The sequence below is a fragment of the Pleurodeles waltl genome, chromosome 11, assembly GCF_031143425.1.
Source record: "Pleurodeles waltl isolate 20211129_DDA chromosome 11, aPleWal1.hap1.20221129, whole genome shotgun sequence".
NCBI classification, from domain to species: Eukaryota; Metazoa; Chordata; class Amphibia; order Caudata; family Salamandridae; genus Pleurodeles; species Pleurodeles waltl.
The window spans coordinates 999,138,081-999,161,731 of NC_090450.1; positions in this window are offsets into that span (position 1 = coordinate 999,138,081).

The following is a 23,651-nucleotide window of genomic DNA, read 5'->3' on the forward strand; positions in this document are numbered from 1 at the left end:
GGCCCTCTTGCGGGGTGGTTCTTCTCCTGCAGGAGGTGGGGGTCTGGTGGGCTGCTGCTGTGCGGGGGCCTCCTGTCCACTAGCGCCGGCGGAGGTGGTTAGCTGTTCTTGGTCCAGGCTAGTGGCAGGGGCCCTTTGTTGTTGTTGAGTGTCCGTCCTGGTGTTGATGAGGTCCTGCAGCAGCCCTACCATGGTAACCAGGGTGGAGGTGAGGGCTCTGATGTCCTCCCTGTACCCCCGATAGTGTTCCTCCTGCAGTACCTGGATCTCCTGGAACCGGGCCAGTACCGTCGCCATCGTCTCCTGGGAGCGGTTGTATGCTCCCATGATGGTGGTGAGGGCCTCGTGGAGAGTGGGTTCCCTGGGCCCGTCCCCCCCTGTCGCACAGCTGCCCTCCGAGTTGCCCTGTTTCCCTGGGCCTCTGCCCCCTGGCCGGTGTGCCCACTACCACTGCCCCCAGGTCCCTGTTGTTGTTGGGGTGGTGGGTTATCCTGGGTGCCCTGTAGTGGTAGACACACCGCAGATTGACGCGCCCTGGAGACAGAGGCATGGGCCCGCTGGGTGGGAGCTGTGCTGGTGTTCCCAGAGGGGTTTGGGTCTGTAGTGGCCTGGGCCTGTGTGAGGGGAACCGACTGTCCAGAGGTCCCCGATGGTCCAGGCTGGTCATGGGTGTCCAGGTCGACAGAGCTGCTGTCATCGCTGACGGCCTCTTGGGTGGGGGGTGTGGAGAATTCTGGGCCCTCCGCGGCGGTGTGTTGACGGTCGGGTCCTGCAGGGGTATAGAGGTATGGTTATAGTTTCAATGTGTGGCATATGGGTGTATCTGTGGGTTCCCGTGTCCCCAAGTGCTGGCATTCGTGTGTGGGGGCTTTGGTGAGGGTGGCTTGTGGGGGGGATGTGTATATGCATTGGGCATGCTTTGGTGATGGGTGTCCATGCTTAGTGGACGCATGCAGGCCTAGGTTTTGGGATGTGTGGGTTGTGATGGTGAGACATTGGCAGGGAATAGGTGTGCTGGGGGTGGGGGTGAGTATGGTGGTGGGGGTGAGGATGGTGGTGGGGGTGAGGGTGGGGGTGAGGATGGGGGTGGGGGTGAGGGTGGGGTTCGAGGATGGGGGTGAGGGTTGGGGTATGATTTGGCATGCAGGTGGGGGGGAAGCAGTAGTGAAGCTTCAACTTACCAGTATCCATTCCTCCGCCGACTCCTGCGAGGCCGTCAGGATGCAGGATGTTCAAGACTTCCTCCTCCCATGTTGTAAATTGTGGGGGTTGAGGTGGGGGTCCTCCGCCAGTCTTCTGCACGGCGATGTTGTGCCTGGATACCATGGAACGCACCTTCCCCCGTAGGTCGTTCCATCGCTTCCTGATGTCTTCCCGATTTCTGGGGTGCTGTCCCACAGCGTTGACCCTGTCGACAATCCTCTGCCATAGCTCCGTCCTCCGGGCAATGCTGGTGTATTGGATCTGTGTGCCGAACAGCTGGGGCTCTACCCGAACGATTTCCTCCACCATGACCCTGAGTTCTTCGTCTGAGAAGCGGGGGTGTCTTTGGGGTGCCATGGGGTGGTGTGTATGATGTGTGGGGTGGAGTATGTGTAGTTAAGTGTGTTGAGTGTGGTGGTGTGTGTTGTTTTGTGTGTGGATATTGTGTGGGTGATGGTGTTGAGTGGCTGTGGCTGCTAGTTTGTGGATGGTGGTGTCTCGCTCTGGCCTTCTTTCTGAATTTTTGGTCGTAGGGGTTTGTGGGTGATGTGGGTGTGTGTTTTATATTGTATTGTGTGTGTGGGAGTGGTGTGTGTATGTGTATCAGGTGTGTGGAATTCAAATCGTCCAATGTGGCTGAGTTTTGTTCGTTTGTGTGTATTCTGACCGCGGCGGTGTGTCCCGCCAATGGAATACCGCGTTTTAAAGACCGCCGCGTGGATTCGTGGGTCGTAATGGCATGGGCGTATTTCTGTTGGCGTGACGGTGGAGGTTTTGTCACCTCCACTTTTCCGCCGACCGCTGGTCTGGCGGTCTGTTGTGGCTGTCGGATTTTCGGAGGTTTGGCTGCTGCGGGTCAGAATGACCGTGGCGGGTTTCCGCGACCGCGGCGGGATTATGGAGGATTTCTGACCGGCGGTAGGCGCCTTTTACCGCCGAGGTCAGAATGACCACCTATGTCTGTTAATTGTCTTTCAAAAACACTGTGGCCCAGGAGCCAGGACAACTGGAATTATGCAATAGAGAATGGACAAATCATGCAGCAGGGTTGAATAAATTAAGTAGCAAGAAAAGGTAAATTATATGGCGTAATGCATCACATTTTGCGATAGTATTGCTTCATTATTTTGTCAATTTGTCATTTTTACACCTATTAACACTGTCAGTGTTTAGGTTGCACTTCATTAGTACAGATTTGGCATCCACATATAGCAATAAGCAACAGAAAGGTGACCACTCAAGCTTTGCAAATGGCCCTTCATTGCACAGCAACACAGGTTGCTGCATTATTAGAAACTTTTGAACCGTTTGAGCTCAAAACAATTTTTTGTGAAACTCCATAGATTATGCAGTAGATGATGGATTATGTGGAAATGCGGCAAATCTAAAATGGTGCAAAAAATATAGCACCTGCACAATTGCATAATTCTAGTGGCCCTGCCTATGAGGAATTGATACTGTAGGACTTTAAGATGGCCTTTACCATTTACAAGTCCTGTGAGAGCCCTTTGGCTTCATGATACATATAGTAATCCTTGGGTAAACTCATGTGTCTCATGTACCATGTCCATTAGAGACACAAAACCTCTTTCCAGGTGGCACAGACACTGTGCAAACTACCAGCCACTCCTGCTTCTGAAGGCATGCACTCTGAGGCAGTTCATGGTACCATGCCTGCATACAACACTAACACAACTAAGTAAGTATGGTCCAAGGGACATGACAGTTGTTGTCTCTATACCACACCTCCACTATTAGACCACACCTAATCTCCTAGGTCACACCCCTGCACTAAACCACACCTCCTCACCACTAGACCACACCACCTCTGGTAGGTCAAACCTCCTGCACTAGTCAACACCTCTTGAGCTAAACCTTCTCAATAGCACAACCCTCTAATTAAGTACAGCTTCACCACTAAAGTACATTCTCTTTCACTTCATTCCATCCTTCTTTCATCAACATCATATTTACTTCTCACACACTTCCTTCTAGACCACACAATAGATACTGTATCAGACCGCTCATTATTGCCTTTTCTCTACTACACCAGACCTTCTCACTATACCAACACTGCTTACCCAGACCACACATCCTACTCTAGGCTACAGTTACTCTTTACCAGACTATATTGGTTCTAAAGAGACCACCTCTCCTGCACTAGATCACAACTCACTTTTAGGCTATTCCACACTTCCTTACTAATCTCACCACTGAATGGCATTCTCTTCCAGGTCACTGCATGTCAAAGCCCAGCTCACCTGAGTTCTTGTTCAGTTCTGATGGAGGTTGAAGACAATCCAACCCCACCCTGAAACTGCTTGTTCCAGTACACTAGTTTTTAAAACTGTGCACTAAGAACAGAAGCTCAAGGGAAGGGGGGAAGTGGATAAAATAAAATAAAGAGACAACACCGTTCTTGCGTTTCCACTGTTGAAGTGCTGCACAAATCTGCGGCCCTCTCTGACTTCTGTAGAAACTAGTGCCTAATGAAACATAAACAAAGAACAGATAAGTACAACCTATTCCTAACTGGGTTCCTGACTATCCCTTTATTTATTAAAAAATTTCTTCTAAAAGTACCTCTTGGATCCTGGTCTCTAGTTTCCAGGTTTGGAATGTGTTACTGCTCTGGGATGTGCTTTCTATTACTCTAAAGCTTCTAAAACATTAAACAAATACCGTTATCAGAATTACCAATATCAAACATTCATCTTAATATAACTAAAGCCTAAATTCCTAATAGCAGACTCACTTTTCCCATATTTCCAGAATCTTTTATAAAACAAATACTGTACTTTTACGTCAAAATACTGCATGTAATTTGTGCAAGTCCTTGATTTACTGTTTGCCTCACAAAGTTCCGCAAAGTATTCTTGTAACAAAGAGTTTGAATCACAATGTTCGTGGAAGGTATCTTGTTTCAAATTGTCTATACACGAATCCAGAAATTGTTGTCAAAGTTCTTTCAGGTAATAAAAGTTTTGCACTTACTTGTTGCTGGCAAGAGATACTGATCAGTCTAACCTTGTCTTCTTTCTCTTTTGCAGGTTGCTTGTAGGAGAGAGGCTGAGGCAAGGAGGAACCGGAAACCGGAAGAAGGAAGAGCCAGCAACTGCGCCCATTAAAGCCAATGAAAGTCTGTAGAGAGCAGGAGTGCCAGCGCCGAGGGATCTGTCCTCAGGTAAGCGGGAGGTAGACGAGCACAAGCACTGGGTGAGGCTCGGGGGCTGCCTTTTATAGACAGGGCTGGGTGTGGTCCTCACATGCTGCACATGTTCTTGAAAGGTGTGCAGAGCTGGGTGTGGTTTGAAGAGCTGGGTGTGGTCCTCACATGCTGCACATGTTCTTGAAAGGTGTGCAGAGTTTCAGTTATTATGCAAATGAGTTAAATTAACACATGGCCTAGAGCGGAGTGTTTTAAATAAGCCTTGGTAAAAGCAAGGCCCAATGTGTAAACAAAACAGCACATTAAACAACATACACAGAAGCCTAGGGGGGGGGGAAAGGTGAGATAACAAGAAAGGCTTTCAATAGTAAGTTTAAAAGGGAACTATTACAGAACCCACTAGTGCAGTGAGAGGGGACATGCTCTTTGCTGTGCACAAACCCTAACAGTTGCCCCCCTCAAAGGCCCTCCTACAGGACGGGGTTTTCCTGGATTTTTTAAATAAAACCGTCTAATCAGCTGTGGGGCATGTACATATGATGCTGGTTCCCATGAATTCTCAGATTCATCATATCCTTTCCATTCTACTAAATAAAACAGACGTCCACTAATTCTTTTTGAGTCTTTTATGCTTTTCACTTCATATTCTAGATTCCCCTTAATTGGTATGGGTGGAGGTGGTGGTTCAGGTCGGGTTTTTGGATTGTACGGCTTAAGCAAGGACACATGGAATGTAGTATGTACTGGATATTCTTTTGGTAAATCTAATTTTACTGTTACCGGGTTTACTATGGCAGTTATACTAAAGGGTCCAATGAAATGTGGTTGCAGCTTTCAGGATCCCTCTATGTTTAGGTTCTTTGTGGAGAGCCATACCTTGTCACCGATTTTATACATTGGGGCCTCAGATCTGTGTTTGTCTGCTTGTCTTTTCATGCTTTCCTTGTACTTTAATAAATGTTTCCTGGCTTTGTCTTGTATGTCACCTAACCTCGTTAGTCTATCCGTTACTGTAGGTAACAGAGAATCTTCTAACAAAATGGGTATAGCTCTTGGATGATACCCCTGCAAGAAATAGAATGGTGAGCAAAGTAGAGCTGAATGCTCAGTATTATTATAAACAAACTCCGCTACAGGGAGAGCTTCCAACCATTCACTAGAATAATCAGCCAATAAACAACGTAGCGTTTGAAGTAAGGTTTGGTTCAGTCGTTCAGTCTGTCCATCTGTCTCTGGGTGGAAAGCAGTGGATAATGCCACATCTATTTTCAGTTTTTTACATTATTTTTTCCAAAATTTAGAGTTGTACTGGCTCCCTCGGTCTGACACCACTTTGCTTGGCAAACCATGTAAACGCACAATTTCCCTTATAAAAATATCGGCAAATTCTGCCGCCGTGGGTAATTTCCGTAATGGTACAAAATGTGCCATTTTAGATAAAAAATCCACTATAACCAACACTGTTGTGAAAGATTTTACAGGTGGTAAACCTACAATAAAGTCTACGCTCACAGTGTGCCAAGGTTGTTTGGGTGTTGGCATTGGTATTAACAAGCCGTCAGGGGCCTTATGAGAAGATTTATGTCTTGCACAAATTGGACAGGTAGTGACAAATTGCTTAATGTCCTTTCTTATAGTGTCCCACCAAAAGTGTTTTTGCACATTTTCCAGGGTTTTTACCCAACCAGGATGACCTGCCAACGTTGAGGCGTGATGCCAAATTATCACCTGTGTTTGTAATTCAGAGGTGGGCACTAACAATAAACCTCGTTGTATTGTGTTATGGGAATCCTTTAACCAATCCTGAGGTGCTATTTGCATGTGTGCATTATATAGATCTGAGATGAAATCCTTCTGTTGTACTGGTGCCAAAAACTTTTGGGGAGGAATAATGGGTTCTCCTATTTTATCTTGTTTCATGTCTGAGGTATGTCCGTATCTAGATAACACATCAGATTGAATTTGTTGTGCACCTGGTCTATAGGTTATTACAAAGTCAAATGTGCTAAAAGAAATTAACCAGCGCATCTGCCGTGGTGTTAGTGCTTTAAGTGATCCAAAAAACTGTAGGTTCCTATGGTCAGAAAAGATTGTAACTGGGTACTTGGCTCCCATTAAATGGTGCCTCCATTCTGAAAAGGCTACTTTGATAGCTAGTAGTTCCCTTTCAGCCACAGTGTAATTTTGTTCAGCTGGTAATAACTTTTTGGAATAGAAGGCTATAGGATGTAACTGGCCATCTACTGTATCTCGTTGAGAGAGAACTCCTCCTAAAGCTACTTGTGAAGCATCCGCTTCAACAAAAAAAGGCAAGTCAGGATCAGGATGTTTCAGAATTGGGGCTGAAGTGAACTTTTGTTTTAGGGGTTGAAAGGCGTGTGCCGCCTCATCAGTCCAAAGAAATCGTTGCCCTTTCCGCAACAAGGTAGTTATTGGGGCCGCAATGTCTGCAAAATGTGCAATAAACCTCCTATAAAAATTGGCGAAACCCAGAAATTTCTGAATATCTTTTACAGAGGATGGTTCTGGCCAATCAGCAATAGCACTGATTTTCTTTACATCCATAGTTATTCCTTGAGGTGACAGGCAGTATCCTAAAAAGTCCACCTTGCTGACATTAAAAGTACACTTTTCTAACTTAGCAAAAAGATGATTTTCTTTTAACTTTGATAATACTGCACGAACATGTTGGGTATGTTCTTCTGAGTTCTTAGAGTAAATGAGGATGTCGTCTATGTATACTATGACACAAACGTCCAGGAATTTGTGTAGGACCTCATTTATAAAGAACTGAAAGGCCGCAGGGGCATTACATAACCCAAAGGGCATTACTGTGTACTCAAATAAACCAAACTTTGTCTTGAAAGCTGTCTTCCACTCATCCCCCTCTTTTACTCGGACCAGGTGGTAAGCTCCCCGCAGATCTAGTTTAGTGTATACAGTAGAATGTCTTAATTGATCCAACAACACAGGTATTAGAGGAAGAGGATATTTATTCTTTATTGTAGCCTTCTTTAGTCCTCTATAATCGATACACGCGCGCAGGGATTTATCCGACTTCGGGATAAAAAAGAGTGGAGATGACACCGGAGATGTGGAATGACGGATGAACCCAGACTGTAGTAGGTCATCTAGGTAGGTTCTTAAGTATTTGGTTTCTTCGTCAGTCAAAGCATATACTGTGTTATTAGGTAAAGGGGCCCCTGGGATAAGATCTATACGACAGTCATAAGACCTATGTGGGGGCAGCGCACTAGCCTTTACTGGGTCAAAGACGTCTTTGAAGTCAGAATATTCAGGAGGGAGACTTGGTTCATCTTGTGTAACACTAGCCCAGTGTAATACTGTGCTCTGTTCTGTACCTGCTTCTTGATAGCAATTGGTTCTACAGAAAGAGGAATCCAAAGTAACAGTTCTATTCACCCAATCAATTTTTGCGTTATGAGTTGTTAACCAGGGTACTCCGAGAATCAAACCAAAATTAGGAGTATCTATCAGATCAAAGCCAATCACCTCTGTGTGCCCGTTCTGACAGACCATAACAAGTGGACTTGTTTGTTTTGTGATTAATCCAGAGGTCAATTCTGACCCATCCACTGCACAAACTGCTTCTGGACAAGGCTTTAGGCACGTAGGAAGTCCTACGTTTTCAGCTAACTTATTATCCACAAAATTTCCTGTCGCGCCTGAGTCTAGTAGGACAGGGAGAGAATGCCTCACTTGGGTAGTAACAATTAAAACAACCTGAATTATGAAATGTCTAGGTATGTGCGGTACCATGAAGGCTGCAGCATTAGAGGTTTGATTAAGATGTTTTCTCGAACAAGTAACCTCTCCCCTTGTCGAGCTTAATCGTTTCCCGATTCAGTTAAGGAGGTGGAGGAAACAGCACCCTTTCGTGGATTTTTAGGCTTTACTGGACATTCTCTAGCAAAGTGACCCGCCCTTCCACAATATAAACATAATTGAAGTTTTCTCCTTCTTTCCTTTTCCTCTGATGTGAGTGGACCTCTGAGTGTCCCTATTTGCATAGGCTCAGGTTCAGGGAGTTTATTATCTGGGTCTTTCTTCTCGTGTCTAATAAAAGTTAACTGTGATTCCAGTTTGTATGTTTCTCCCTTTCTTTCTCCTAGTCTATGTTCTAATTTCACAACTAAATCTACAAAGTCTGAATAGTCTTCTGGCACATCAACGATATGAGCCAGCGCGTCTTTTAACTCGTCTCTCAAACCTTTATAGAAAAGGGAGACACGCTTTTCTTCTGGCCACTGTGTCTCGGTGAGTAAACGATTAAAACTAGTGAGATAGGTCAATAAATCCTTGTTACCTTGTTTAAGATTTAAAAGCTCATTATCACTTGCCTGCATGAAAGTGTGTTTTGCAAAAAGGCTGGTCATGGTACGTTTAAATTGATTCCAATTATGGAGGATGGGATCATCTCTCTCCACGAAAGGAATTGACCAATTGGCTGCTGTGCCACCCAAATAAGACAAGACGAATGCCACTTTCGTAGTATCAGTAGGGAACTGTTGTGGCTTACAAACGAAGTGTAATTGTCATTGATTGATAAAAACATGGAATTTGTTACTATCTCCATGAAAACGTTCAGGTGCTGCTAAGGGCACAGCATTAGGAAGATTAACAGCGACCTCAACTTGGGGAGGCAAAGTTGTATGTTTTGATGGCGCCCCTGTCTCTGAGGAGGTTTTAAACAAAGGCGTAAAAGCTGTGTTCCACTGGGATACCCTAAATTTATACCTGCTTAAATCCTGTTTTAAAGAGGTATTCTCCATATTTAATCTCTCTATTTCCTCTTGCATATGTTGCAAGATGCCAGACACTGATTCATTATGAACCAAATCCTCATTTAGGGCCTGCGCCATATCCGTGACGTCAATGCCCTCTATTTCTTCCCCGATATTCATCGTCCACCAAAACTGACATTTAAAAAAAAAAAAAATGTTTAAGGCTTGTGCTTCTGTCAAAGCCAAGCTCACCTGAGTCCTTGTTCAGTTCTGATGGAGGTTGAAGACAATCCGACCCCACCCTGAAACTGCTTGTTCCAGCACACTAGTTTTTAAAACAGTGCACTAAGAACAGAAGCTCAAGGGAAGGGCGGAAGTGGATAAAATAAAATAAAGAGACAACACCGTTCTTGCGTTTCCACTGTTTGAAGTGCTGCACAAATCTGCGGCCCTCTCTGAATTCTGTAGAAACTAGTGCCTAATGAAACATAAACAAAGAACAGATAAGTACAACCTATTCCTAACTGGGTTCCTGACTATCCCTTTATTTATTAAAAATTTTCTTCTAAAAGTACCTCTTGGATCCTGGTCTCTAGTTTCCAGGTTTGGAATGTGTTACTGCTCTGGGATGTGCTTTCTATTACTCTAAAGCTTCTAAAACATCTGTCCTCAGGTAACCGGGAGGTAGACGAGCACAAGCACTGGGTGAGGCTCGGGGGCTGCCTTTTATAGACAGGGCTGGGTGTGGTCCTCACATGCTGCACATGTTCTTGAAAGGTGTGCAGAGCTGGGTGTGGTTTGAAGAGCTGGCTGTGGTCCTCACATGCTGCACATGTTCTTGAAAGGTGTGCAGAGTTTCAGTTATTATGCAAATGAGTTAAATTAACACATGGCCTAGAGCGGAGTGTTTTAAAGAAGCCTTGGTAAAAGCAAGGCCCAATGTGTAAACAAAACAGCACATTAAACAACATACACAGAAGCCTGGGGGGGGGGGAAGGTGAGATAACAAGAAAGGCTTTCAATAGTAAGTTTAAAAGGGAGCTATTACAGAACCCACTAGTGCAGTGAGAGGGGACATGCTCTTTGCTGTGCACAAACCCTAACACTGCATCCTTCTGTAGATCTCACAACCTCCACGAACCACATGTTCTCTAAACTATACCTCCTCTCATAGACCACTCTTTGTCTCCTAGACCACATCGATAATACCTTGTCTCATCTCCCTTACTGTACCACATGTTCCATTCTGCACAACACATCCTTTAGGTCCTCTCACATGTTCTCAGATGACAACCAGAAGAAGTCTCCACCAGTTGGCATACAGGAGATAATCTGCCATGTTTGAATATCTAGTCCCTAATATTCAAATTAGCTCTTCCTTCTCTACCTTAAAAATTAATGACGGTGGGCAGACAGTTTTCTGTCCATGAATTATTACCCTGCAGCAAGCTTCCAGTCTCAAGTCTGCATTGTGGGCTACATAGGTGGTTGGCTCTTTCCTATTTGCCCACTCACTCATTAGATAACACCACTTCAATGAGATGCAAATCCTCAGTGAGATCACACCATCTCACCACTATACCACGCCTCTTCCATGAAATCAGACCTTCTTTTCTCTACTCAACCTCTGATGCATGAAGGTAAAATTCAATCCTGTAGTGATTTGAACTTTACCTGCAAATTGCGCATGGATGCGCAGATATCAACAGCAAGTGTTTAACACTCTGAGGCACCTTACCAGCTGCTGTATTTCTCCTCTTCTTTACATCTCATCTCCAGAAGACCACCTACTTGTTGCCACCATTAAGATATTATGTTGTAGACACACGACAATGAAAACAGGAACATTTTGAGTAAAACATATAAAATATAACAAGCATTGGAAAACCAACGCTTTGGCAATGGCTGCAAGCCTTTTGGTTTTGTCAATGTCTGCTTTGTTTTGTCATGATTTTTAAATACCTTTATTGTGGTGGTAGCTGCTGGGTTCATCCCAGAATAAAAAAAGAAACACTGCCTAAAAGGAAAATTATGCTTTTTTTGTTAAAAAAACACACAGATGCCAGTCCATGTTACGAAGGAAGCTACTTTGTGTGTGAATGCTCTACTTCTTAAAAAGAAGAATGCCACCACTCACAATAAACGTAGCCAAGAGCGGAAGTGGGCTGACGCATGCCCAATACTGCATCCTGTGTTGGGTGGATGAAAAATGTGAATGGAACAAAAAACAGACTAATGGATGACTAGGGGTAGCTGAAAAAACCTTTGGGTATGTTCAATGTAAATAGTTTCATTGATATCAAAAGATCTTCGGTAATGCAGATCTTAAAAGGTTGGTGGATAGAGAAGAAAAATTATGACTGTGTAGTGAGCAGGTTAGCATTATTTAGGGTCTTTCCAGGGTGTTTTCTCCTCAACTGGAAATCCTATTCCTTCACTAGACCATGACTCCTACACGCCAGACCTCCTTCACCGGTGATAACTGTTACATAAATAATATCAGAGAATACCTGTTTTTTGTCTCATCACACATATGACTTATACTATTATAACAATAAGTATGTTTTTTTAAACTAAAACACAGTGCTAATGAACAGTGAACTGATTTTTTCATTTGCACATCACCCCTGTGCTTTGCCACGTCAGAAAATGTTCATCTCTTGCTAGATTTCCAAATACCATAGGAGTTGATTTAGGGTGATTAGTTTTAAATTTTCCAATAGCATACTCCAGCTTTGGGAGTTTGTTTTTGACAAATGTAAAACTTTTCAAAAGTTTGACAGAGGGCTGTCATGTTGAATCGACCCTTCTGTCAAACTTCTACACCATTGACAGGGACACCATGACTGTGTTTCCTACAATTTTAAGAGTTGGACAATGGGACGGGCGGACAACTCCAGATTTTCTGGACCTCGGACTCTTGAGTTGGTTGGGGCAATGTCCGAAATCAGAATTTTTACTGCAAAGAAGAAATATAAAGCTGTCTAAAATGGAAAAGCATTGTCAGCTACCCTGGAACAAAACTGTGGTGTTTGATAGCCATTTATCTAAGTACCCTAAGACTGAACCTCTCCACCTGACCCATTGTGTCCACCATCTTGCACCACCTACATTCTACTGACTGCTGTTCACAGAGATGATAGAAATGAATAAGTCAAGGTTGATTAATAAAACAGTATTCAAACACAAAGAGATAGATCCAAACAGGTTGCTGCAGGTCCAATGTGGACCAAATAAGTTAATCATGCCCTAAGCATCCTAGGAGAAGACTGCAGTCCCACCATTTTAATGCTTTGTGAGAGCTCAATCACAGCTCAGATCAAGACCGAGATTCCTCAGCCCCAACTTACCCTTCCAGTTCCATTCACTCCCCAGTTAAAACATCCTTCGGTTTCCCCCATTCTTCTATGGTTAATGTAGGAGCCATAGACTTTGGGTTCTTGAAGTCAGCATCAGTACCAGGAAGAAAACAGGTCCTTAAGAGGCCTCTTTACATTCTACACTTTCCTGTCCCAGTAATAAGTATGAACTTGTTGACAATAGTGTAGCAATGATGTCACAGGATCTGTACAAGCAAGGAAAAGGGCTCCTTTTACTGCTATTGAGGCAGTAAAATACAACAATTGCCTGGGTTCAATGGGCTGTGGGCCCTGGTGGTGCTGCATCTGATGCATCAATGGCTCTTAAGCCCCTACTGTTGATTGCCTAACAACAGTAAAATATGCGAACACATAATGTTATCAGGAGTCAAAAGCTGCATATGTTATTTGGTAGCCAGTGGACTTCTGGTGAATTGATGTCTATCCTGCCTTGTCTCAGTAATTGATGTGGGCTCTAAACCGTCATTCAGTTACCCCTAAACTGACTGAGTTGTTTCTACAGGGTCCGTGATCCCTTTCACTTCTTTCAACAATACTTTTGCATCCTCTTCAATGGTAAGTTGGATTTTAAATTACAATTTTGAAAAATGCCACTTTCAGTCAATTAATCAAATCAGCTTTTATAAAGCGCAACTACTCACCTGAGAGGGTCTCAAGGCGTTGGTGGTGGGTCTGGGTCTCATTCAAAGAGCCGTGTCTTGAGGTTCTTCCTCAAGATGGTGAGTGATGGGCATTGCCTGAGGTGTGTGGGCAGGTTGTTCCAGCTCTAGCTGCGAGGATGCCAAAAGATCTTTCTCTGGCAGTGGTTTCCAGTTTTCCAGTGGTTTTCCAGATGAGTGGGATGGTAGCTACCACATGCTGGGCAGAGCAGAGGGTTCTGGAGGGGTTATGGAAAGAGATGCAATGGTTAAGGTTGGCTGGTCCGATGTTGTGAAGTTTGAAGTTGATTCGCTTCTCCACTGGGAGCCAATAGGGGACCCTCAGATTTTGGGCAATGTGTTCCTGGCGGGGGAGGTTCAGGATAAGTCTGGCGGCGGCGTTTTGAATGAGTTGTAGTTTCCTCATGTTCCTTATTTTCGTACCGGCGTAGAGTGCATTGCCGTAGTCAAGCTTGGGTGATTATCTTGTGGCAGTCGACCGGGATCCATTTGAAGATTTTGCAGAGTTGGTGGAGGGTGTGCCAGCAGGAAGAGGTGACTACATTTACCTGTCGAGTCACTGATAGGGAAGAGTCGAGGATGATTCCTAGGCTGCGGGTGTGGTCAGGCAGAGTAGGCGAGGGGCTGAGCGATGTTGACCACCAGGAGTCATCCCGGGCTGAAGTGGAGTTTCTGAAGATGATGAGCTCTGTCTTGTCTGAGTTGAGCTTGAGGCAGCTCTCCTTCATCGACGCGACAATGGCTTACATTCCGGTGTGAAACTTCCTCTTATCTTTGTCCAGGTCTTTTAGAAAGTTGCCATTTTCTTGTCCCAACCAACTGTTTCTTTCTGCCAGTGTCCTGGGTCACATGTTTGTGAATGGCTCTGCTGCTGAGGTTTGTGCATTTGCTTCTAGACAGTGACACATAAGGGGCTTAGGTGTGGATATAATAGGCCATCCAGATAGGATGGTTGGGCAAGGAGGCCTGATTACACTTCAAGGGGCACTGCCTACAGCACACATTAAGGAACCTGACACCAGGTCTGCCCTTCATTTTATCAACCTCAGAAAGCATGGACCCTTGACCAGGGGAGGGAAATGAACTTTCCATCACCAGAAATTGGGGTAGGACATGAAGTTCCCCCCACACAAAAGCCAGCACCTGGCATAAATATTGGATCTTCCAGAGTCACTCTTCAGAACACACCTTGACTTGTGGGAGTTACAGAAGAAGGACTATCTTGCTGCCAGAAGGCTGTCCTGCTGCTTGCAGAACTACCATGCTATATGAGGAGTAAGACCGGACCTGATTGCCTTCCCCCCAGGCTAGCCAGAATGACACCAGCGATCAGTTGGCTGCCTGAGCTACTGGGACACAAGCTTCAGAGGCCTCTCTGCAACTATCCAGCTGGTCTGCTGCAAGTGGGCCTGCCTGGACCTGCAACTGGACCTACCTGAGCCCTGCTAGTCTCTGCTGGAATATTTTTCTGATTCCTAAGAGGTGCCTCATCAGGTCCTGGATCCTTGGCTGGTATCTGATTGTACTCCTCCCAAAGCAAAGGTGAAAAGCCTGAAGTTTGGGCTCCATGCAATAATGAACTGGCCGATCTGCACCAAGGCTCTGTGCTTGCAAAAACTGCCAACGTTAAACTCAAATGAAACCTGCTTTTTGCGCCAACTTCAGTCTGTGGTGACCAGTAACACAAGATTTGCACTTTGTGCTACAGCAACAACAGCCCGCCACATTCGCCAATGTGAATCTATCGCAACGACCATCCGTGACCATCAACACCCTCTTCGTGACCTCTTAAATTGCAAACGGAACTCTTTGTGTGGTACCTAGAAGGTAACTCCTCAGCTGGACCACCCTGGTTCCTGTATCTAACCCGCACTCCAATGCAGTCAGTCTGGACTTACTAATGTTCCTCCGCTGTAGGACAGTCAGATGACCCTTAGTGGTGATTTGTGCTTTTAGTTCCTGTTTTCACTTAAAACTTTGTAATTTAGCATGTCTGGTTCTATCAATTAGATATTTGATGCTCTAGTATCATTTTACTTATTAAAATGGACTATTTTTCTAACCTGGTTTAGAATTGTTCTTGTGTTTTGTTTTCACTTTCACTGTTTGCATGCTACAGAAATACTTTAAACATTACCTCTCAGTTAAGCCTGACAGCTTTGTGCCAAGTTACTAAAGGGTTAAGTATGGGTTAATTTAGTGACTGTTTACAGTTGTTGCCAATTTCTCACATTGGTGTTCAGCGGTGGGATCCAGTACTTACATTTGTGCAGTGCCACTCAGTGAATTTGTGCAAAACTAAAGATCCCATATGAAGAATTTGACATCAGTTTCAACCCTTTTAAAATTCTCCCTGGTTGGATATTTTTTTCTTTTTCCAAAATGTAACTCCTACCTCACTTGTGTACCTGTGATACTTGCTTGCAAGCATGGAAATGGATCTCCGCAACCTGGAAAGCAAGACTGTGACAGAACTGAAATGATTTTGCAAGGAAAGGAGGCTACCAATAAATAGGAGCTCAAAGAAACAGGTGCTTCAGAAAGCCCTCAGGGCTGGGAGGTGGCCCACCAGATACTATCTACAACATAGAAGCAGAAGGAGGATAAGGATGTTACAGGGAGGAGGAGGACATGGAGGATCAGGATGAAACACTCCTGACCATAGCCACACAAATTAGGTCACTTGCTAGATCTAGAGCAGGAAACAGAGTGTCCTCCCTTAACCAGTCCTACAAGAAGTTGGAGGACAGTAGGGCTGAAAGAAAGCTAAAAATGCAGCTGGTGAAGCTGAAACTGGCTACAGAGGAGAGAAACGCAGAAGCAGCCAGGGAGGAGCCTGCTGCAAAGAGGGTCTTGGATGAGAAAAGGGCAGAAACCACCTGAGAGGAGTCTGCTTCACAGAGGGCGCTAGAGAAATCTTTCTCTAGGAGACGACAAAATTCTGCTGGCTCATTAGATGAGTCAAAAAGAGCTGGAACTAAAAGTTAAACAGTAAACAAAAGAGAAGCACTCAAAAAGTAATGAAATACACCAAACAATTCACAATTGTAAATTCAACACATTTTGGATTGTAAACACTGCAGCGTTGAATTTACATTTGGTAATTGTTTGGTGTCTTTGACTACTTTTTGGGTGCTCCCACTATTGCTACATTTGTTTATTGATTATGTGGGGTTTCTTGGGTGGTGGAATCTTGAGGGTGGAAGCACAGTGATTGTGGATTATAGGGAATCAACCACTGATGTGGTGGACTTTAGGTGTAATCATCTTTGCTATTACGGATTTTCTAAAAGTCAAACAGCTCTCAGAGTCCAGTAGCAATGGTGGCAGCGACAACACAGTGTCTAGTGGAGAAAGGAAGGTTCACATCCTTAAACACCTGCCTAGCTATGGGGTGGGGGACAACAATGATAAATGTCTTCCAGCCTATGAGATAACATTGACTATGCATAAGGTCCCAGAAGAGGATTGGGGGACTAGTTACTGAACGCATATGCCAAATATTTGGAGGGGTAACTCACTCACATTAGAGGTAGATGACCAAATGAGGCATGCTCCATGAAAGCCATTTCTGTCAATACATTTGATCTCACCCCATAAAAATAAATGCTAAGATTCAGGGACAGCCACACACTGTCTGAGCAGTCACAGTTGGATTTCATGGATTACTCCACTAAGGCACTGAGTAGTTTGGTGAAGGGTCATAAAGTGAGTAAATTTGATGGACTATATGATCCAGTATTGAGAAAGCACAAGTGCAATACTTGTTTACACATTTGCACAAACACCTGAGAGATTGCAAGCTACCTGACCCCAGGAGCTTGCTGAGGAAGCAGAGCTCTGGCTCCACACCAGGGTCCACAAGAAGGTACCTGGGAGTGACCTCACAAAGCGTGGGGCAGGTTATCCCAAGCAGAGTGAGGGGGAAGTCCAAGGTGACACAAGGTTACATAAACAGGTCCCAGAATCAAGAGGGGCAAGGGGGGTTCCCATGTCCCTTCTGAGAATCAGGGGGGTGGGGGGGGGGGGGTTGGGGGCGATCTCATTTTCAACCCGATGCTTTGATTGTTCTCAATTAGGAATTAGGACTCTTTATGTCCTGAGAAACCACCCACTGGTGTGAATTATGCAAGAGTGGCCAGTGTGGCCTTAGGGGATAGTAGTCTCCAGGACCAGGGGGTAGAACATTTCCAGGTGTCCCTGAACTGGTAGGTGGACTGCAAGGGTACAATTGTGATCCCTGAGGGTGGGAGTCATCACTTCCATCAAGTCAAAGTTAATGGGATACCTGTCACTGCCCTAAGGGATAACTGTGCCAGTCAGACCATGGTGGTGCAAAGGCTGGTTTCATCAGAGCAGTACATCAGACAGGTGTGTTGGGTACCTCAGGACCATAGGCAGGACTTCTTCTGCCTTGTGATGCTAGTATTCTTGGATGGAGAGAGGAACTGGCCTAGAGGAAGGTCATAGTTAGTCCCCAGATGCCCATTAACTGCAATCTGGGAAATGATTTACCAGCACAGTTATAAGAGCTGGGAGAGATGGCCACCCAGGGCACCCTGGAGGCTCAAATACCCATTCATACATTCATGGATTTTGATGCAAACACATATTTAAAAAGAGTTGAAGATATGGCTTTGCATCAAGAGGATGCAGCACACATGCAAAGAGGAAAAAACCTACAAGAGTAGTTTTTAAATTGGAAGGCACTCATTTCTGCTCAAAAAACCTATCCTGACCATAACACAGATATCCTTGCACCATGGCACAAGGGAGTCTGATTTGGCACTAGGCATTCTGAGGTATGCCAAACTGCACCCTTTCTTTGAAGATATGAAACAGTTCTGCTCTCTTCAGGTGATGCAATGCATTGCAACAACTATATTTGCTGTGCTGCATTTTGCCTGTTCTTTAAAAATATGCCCCTTAGTGTCCGGTTTACCAAAGGAGTAGCACATCTGCACCCATAGAAGTGCTCATTGAATTGATGAATTGTGCTACCAAGCATTACTTTGTGTTAGGTCGATGTTGAATGAGTGATGCATAGACAGACAAATGCATCCACTCATAGATTTTGATGCAAACCCATATTTAAAAAGAGCGCAGGCATGGGCTTACATAACAAGGAGAAATAGCTTTCTTTCACCTCATTATTTCCTCCTGCATGTGCACACATGCAAAGAGGAAAATGTCTCCTAGGATAGATTTTGCACAGGAGAGTACACCTTCCTGCACACAAAACTATACTGACCATAACGCAGACACCCTTGCACGTTGGCGCAAGGGAGCGTGGTTTGGTACTACGCAGTGCAAAGAGGACCAGTGCATTGAGAGAACATAACTACACCATTTCCTTGAAGTTATGGCACAGTTCTGCTCTCTTCAAGTGACTCAATGCAGTGAAGCACGTTGCTTGCTGCACTACTTTGTTACCCCTTCTTTATAAATGTGCCCCTTAGTGACTGGTTTACTAAAAAAAAAGCAAATCTGCACCAATAGAAATGCTCATTGAATAAATGCAAAATTAGTACTTCTTAGAATTCACAAACACTGGCAGTGATAGGCTTGAAAAGCTATGCCAGCCTCAGGTTTCCAGGAATACTACTGGCTATCAAAGACCCAAAAGGTGATGGGATGAATGCTTGCAAATAGTCTCGCCACTGGCAACCCCGTGGTGTAGCATGCCAAACTGTTGTTTTTTGCCCATTGTGCACTCTCTAACGATGTCTTGATTTAGGATTCAGCAGAAAAGGCAGACTCAAACTTTTCCAAAGTGGTTTACTTTCCGAAAACAATCTCCCAAAGCAGGAGTTTGTTTTTGAAAAATAAAAATAATAAAAAATACTAATGACGCCTACACCAGTTTTCTTCTATGACGTGGGGTAATTTTTCTTTACTTACTGTCCCTCACCCCAAGGATATACCTGGCAGTGACAGACAGTAAAAAAAGCCATTTGACTGACCATCCACTCTAAACAGCATGGGCATTCGGATTGCTTACTTTTGATTTTACCTACTCAGTCAGAATGTCAAAGGAACTTTTACACTGACAGAGTAAATTTTACTCCTTTGGTGAAAATCATGCTGTCCTCCTGCCTCCAAATCAGGTGGATAGACCGTGAGTTTGCTGCACATGGTACTTCATTGCCGTTGCAACAAAGTACCTGTTTGATAATCTCTAAATCATTCCCAGAGGCCCACCTAATGGGGCTGCAGTGAGTCCCTCTTGGACCCACTGTGGTTCTCCATTTTAGTTCATATTTTCCATGTTTTAGGCTGACATGATTTTAGCAATATTATTTTTATATATTTTTGCTTTCACAATATTATTCTGAGAGGACTCTGTACATTGTGCTGGTTTAAGGAAAGCTTTTCCCATTAAGTAATCTGCACACTCTGATCAAGGCCAGGTACACAAGACATTCTAGTGCTCGTATTGCCAAGTCGGAGACTGCTTCAAGCATCTAGACACATTATTGCATCAGAGCTGCACCTCTAACACAGTGTGTGTTTTATTATATAAACTGTTCTTCCCTTTGGGCGTCAGAGGAACACTCCAGTTGCAACCATCCTAGAATGAATGCTATGTTCAGCATGCAGCTCTGCTGGTACTGATCTTCCAGTTTACAGAGAAGGATTACCATCTACACTACAGGCCGATTCCCTGAGTCAGTTCTCCAGGTATGGGGGCTAAGGTTATCCTGTTAGATCGAGAGCAGGCACAGGGTCTACTCACTATGCTCTCAGTTTAGGGTTAGTGCTAGCTAGGAATATCTAGAAATCATTTGTCATGGTTGGATTATTTTTTCTTTTCAGCATGTTCGTAATGCTGATACTTTGCTTTGCTTTTGTTTCATCTGCCTAATTATCTCAGCTCATTCTCTCCATGCAATGCTACGATTGTTTCAATAAATGTATTGAAAACGTATCTTGTATCCTTGTTGTGTTTACCCTGAGCTTGCATGAGTTAAACAACAAAAGTGTGAGAGCTGTTTCCAGGATTCCCTTGGGGATCACAGTGTCATGTTCAGGTTGCTGAAATCACCTTCTACCCCGGCAATTTTAGAGGTTCAGGAGAGGCACTGTGAGCTAGCCAGGAGTTGACCGACAGCCTCTGATGGTGTGGATATATTCAGTCTCCACATTCCGAAGTTCTATTGTCCTAATATGCAGTCCTTTTGTTTTAGTAGAAACAGTATACCAGCATGGACCCTTTCCTCCTGGGGACAGTCCATCCCGAACCTTGGCCATCGCATAAACTTACCCTGTGGCCCACTGCTTTTTAGTTGGGAAATTTGACATTCCTTTGTTGGTTACTTGGCTTATAATACATCCCTGCAGCACCCAAGCATCACTGGCTGGTTTTTGTAGCATTACATAAAAACTAGTGACCATGACGCGGTGAAGAGAGTGCAGGGTACATACTGCACAGGAATGCAGTAACAAGACACTCTTAGTACAGGGAATGCATGGTAAATGGTTCCTGATATACCAAGTGTACAGAGTTCAGGAGCAGTGCTGTATAAGAATTAACATGGCATAGCTAATACAAGGAATGACCAATAGGTGCTTTCTTTTTATAAGCACTGTGTATCATAACATAACATAACTAGTGAGGAAGAGGGAACAATTCAATCTGATAGAGAGAGGCTATCACATGCACTTTATGGAAGACCAGGGGCACATTATTGTTCTATTTTGGTTCTGTGATGTCCTCTTTACCATCAAACTCTCCTTCGGAGCATCCAGGACTTATTGAACAAGGTAGGAATGTTTCCTGTCCTCAGGGCAGAACAGGGTCTGTGGCAGTACTCTATCTTGTTCATGTTCAAGAAACCTTTAGAGGCTATGGGGCATATTTATACTCATAAAATACTGTTTGCGCCGGATTTGCGTCGTTTTTTTTAACGCAAATTCGACGCAAAACGAACTCCATATTTATACTTTGGCGTTAGACGCATCTAGCGCCAAAGTTCATGGAGTTTGCATCATTTTTTAGCGTGGACACCTTCCGTGCGTTAATGATATGCAAGGTAGGCGTTCCCGTCTAATAAATGACTCCGAGGCATGTGCGCCGTATTTATACTCCTGGGCAAAAATGACGCCCGGGAGTGGGCGGGTCAAAAAAAATGACATCCAGCCGCTTTTGCGTCATTTTTTAGCGCCTGGTCAGGGCAGGCGTTAAGGGACCTGTGGGCTCAGAAGAAGCCCAGAGGTGCCCTCCCATGCCCCCAGGAACACCCCCTGCCACCCTTGCCCACGCCAGGAGGACGCCCAAGGATGGAGGGCCCATCCCAGGGAACTTAAGGTAAGTTCAGGTAAGTATTTTTTTATTTTTTTTTTGTGGCATAGGGGGGGCTGATTTGTGCCCCCCTACATGCAACTATGCCCAATGACCATGCCCAGGGGACATAAGTCCCCTGGGCATGGCCATTGGGCAAGGGGGCATGACTCCTGTCTTTGCTGTCATTTCAATGGGGGTTGGGAGTCAAAAAAAATGGCGCAAATCGAGTTGAGGTGAAAATTTTGCCTCAGCCTGACTTGCCCCATTTTTTGACAGCCAAGCTCCATATTCCCCTACGCTGGCGCTGCTTGGTGTAAGTCATTTTTTTTACGCACACCAGGCAGCGCCGCCGGCTAACGCCGGCTAACGTCATTGAATAAATACGGCGCCCGCATGGCGCTTCAGAATGGTGTTAGCCGCCGTTAGATTTTTTGACGCACAACTGCGTAGGCGCAGTTGTGCGCCAAAAAGTATAAATACGGCCCTATGTGCCTTACTCCAGACATCAAAGAAGTAAACGATTGCCTTCCACATATTCTATTCAAAATGGTGACTCTGCAATTTATTATCATTAATATCGCTGGAGCTACTTAACGCTCAACTGCATTTCTAAATTCACAAAGAGACTAAGACGTAATTGGGGTTTTTCATCCTAGATATGCACAATTAGTTCTGGGTTCTTCTTACAATATATTTGGCCCAAGGGTGTTTACACGGATCATAGCTCCTCTGGTGGGTATCTTACTTTCCAAGGATGCCCAGGTCTTCCCTAACTGCGATGACTGGTTCATCTGTTCTTTTTCCCAAAAGGGTGTTAGATGTGCAGTTCCACATTCCCACGATTGCTATTGAACCTTTGCAAATTTCACCTGGTGGTATCTCTATCCCTTTGTCCATTGAAACTTTGTTTCATATAGAGTGGCCAAATATTTCTTCTCCCACTAAGAAGGTAGAAACTTGTATTCTGCCTTTCATCACTGTCACTGACATAAGCCAAAGATTGACAAAGTATTTAGAGAGCCATAGCAGAATTTCTTCTCCTTTTTCCTTGGACTCGCATACACATACAGCAGCTTCATCACTTGTTAAAGCACTTAAACCCACGGTCTCAGAATATGAGGTTATGATTCCTCTTTCCCTGGATAGCGGTTTCTTTTATCACTACCACTCCAAGGATCTTGACCACAGTTGCCAGCAGTAGAGGATTAGGAGCATCCTTACAAACCAGCATAGCTCAGGGTTTATGGACCACACCAGGCCCAGTCCAGTCCTCCAACCAGAGAGAGTCAGCTGTAATTCTCAGAGCTCTTATCTTTCTATCCTCATCTTTGGAGATAATAAGTCGAAGAGAGAACAGTCAATTCAGATGGCCGATGGTTCCATAAATTGTATGAAAGGATCATGGTGCCCTGTCTGGTGAATCTAGCTCAGAAGATGAACGATCCGGCTCTCTTGCAGCATCCTACAGTCCAGGGACAAACAGTGGGCATGGGGATTGTTTGAATAAGGTCTTCCCATTCTCCTTCTTCCTCTGTCTTCACTCTCATCAATTTAAGCAGATCATGGACTGTCACAGGTCTGATCATCTCGCTCAATTCTGTCCTCTACAACCTTCTCCAAGTGCTTGATGGGTTAACCTACTGCCTCTGACCTGGTCAAGAGGTCTGCATTTCCCCTCTTTCTCCCTGCTGTTGAGCATGCTGAGATAATTTAGAAGGCAATGCAGAGGTTATCTTAGTAGCTCCTTTGTGGCTTCAAAGACCTCTGTTTCCCAAATTACATATACAGTCAGGCCACTGCCCTTGAAGGTTTCCAGTCAATCTGTCTCCCTGAAGTCTCATCTTTTCTCAGGATGCTCTCTGAAATCTCTCTGGTTGAGAATTTGGAGCTTGAGATGTGGAATCTGCAGACCCATGGAAGCATCAGTGATGCTGCACTGTATATTCAGGAGCTTAGATGGCCAAATACCCTTAAGGCATATGCTCAACACTGGGCAAATTGTGTTTCCTGGTATTCTTGCACAATTCTTCAGACTTCTTTGTGTAATAGTGCAGAAATTCTGAATTCTCTCAGAGATTGGTTTCTATTAGGGATATCAGGTTCCGTGTTAGGCAGCCAATGTGCAATGGTTATTTGTTTAGTTAAATAAAATTATATGTAACTTTATTTCATTGTATGCCTTGAAATTAACATACATACATAAGTAAATAA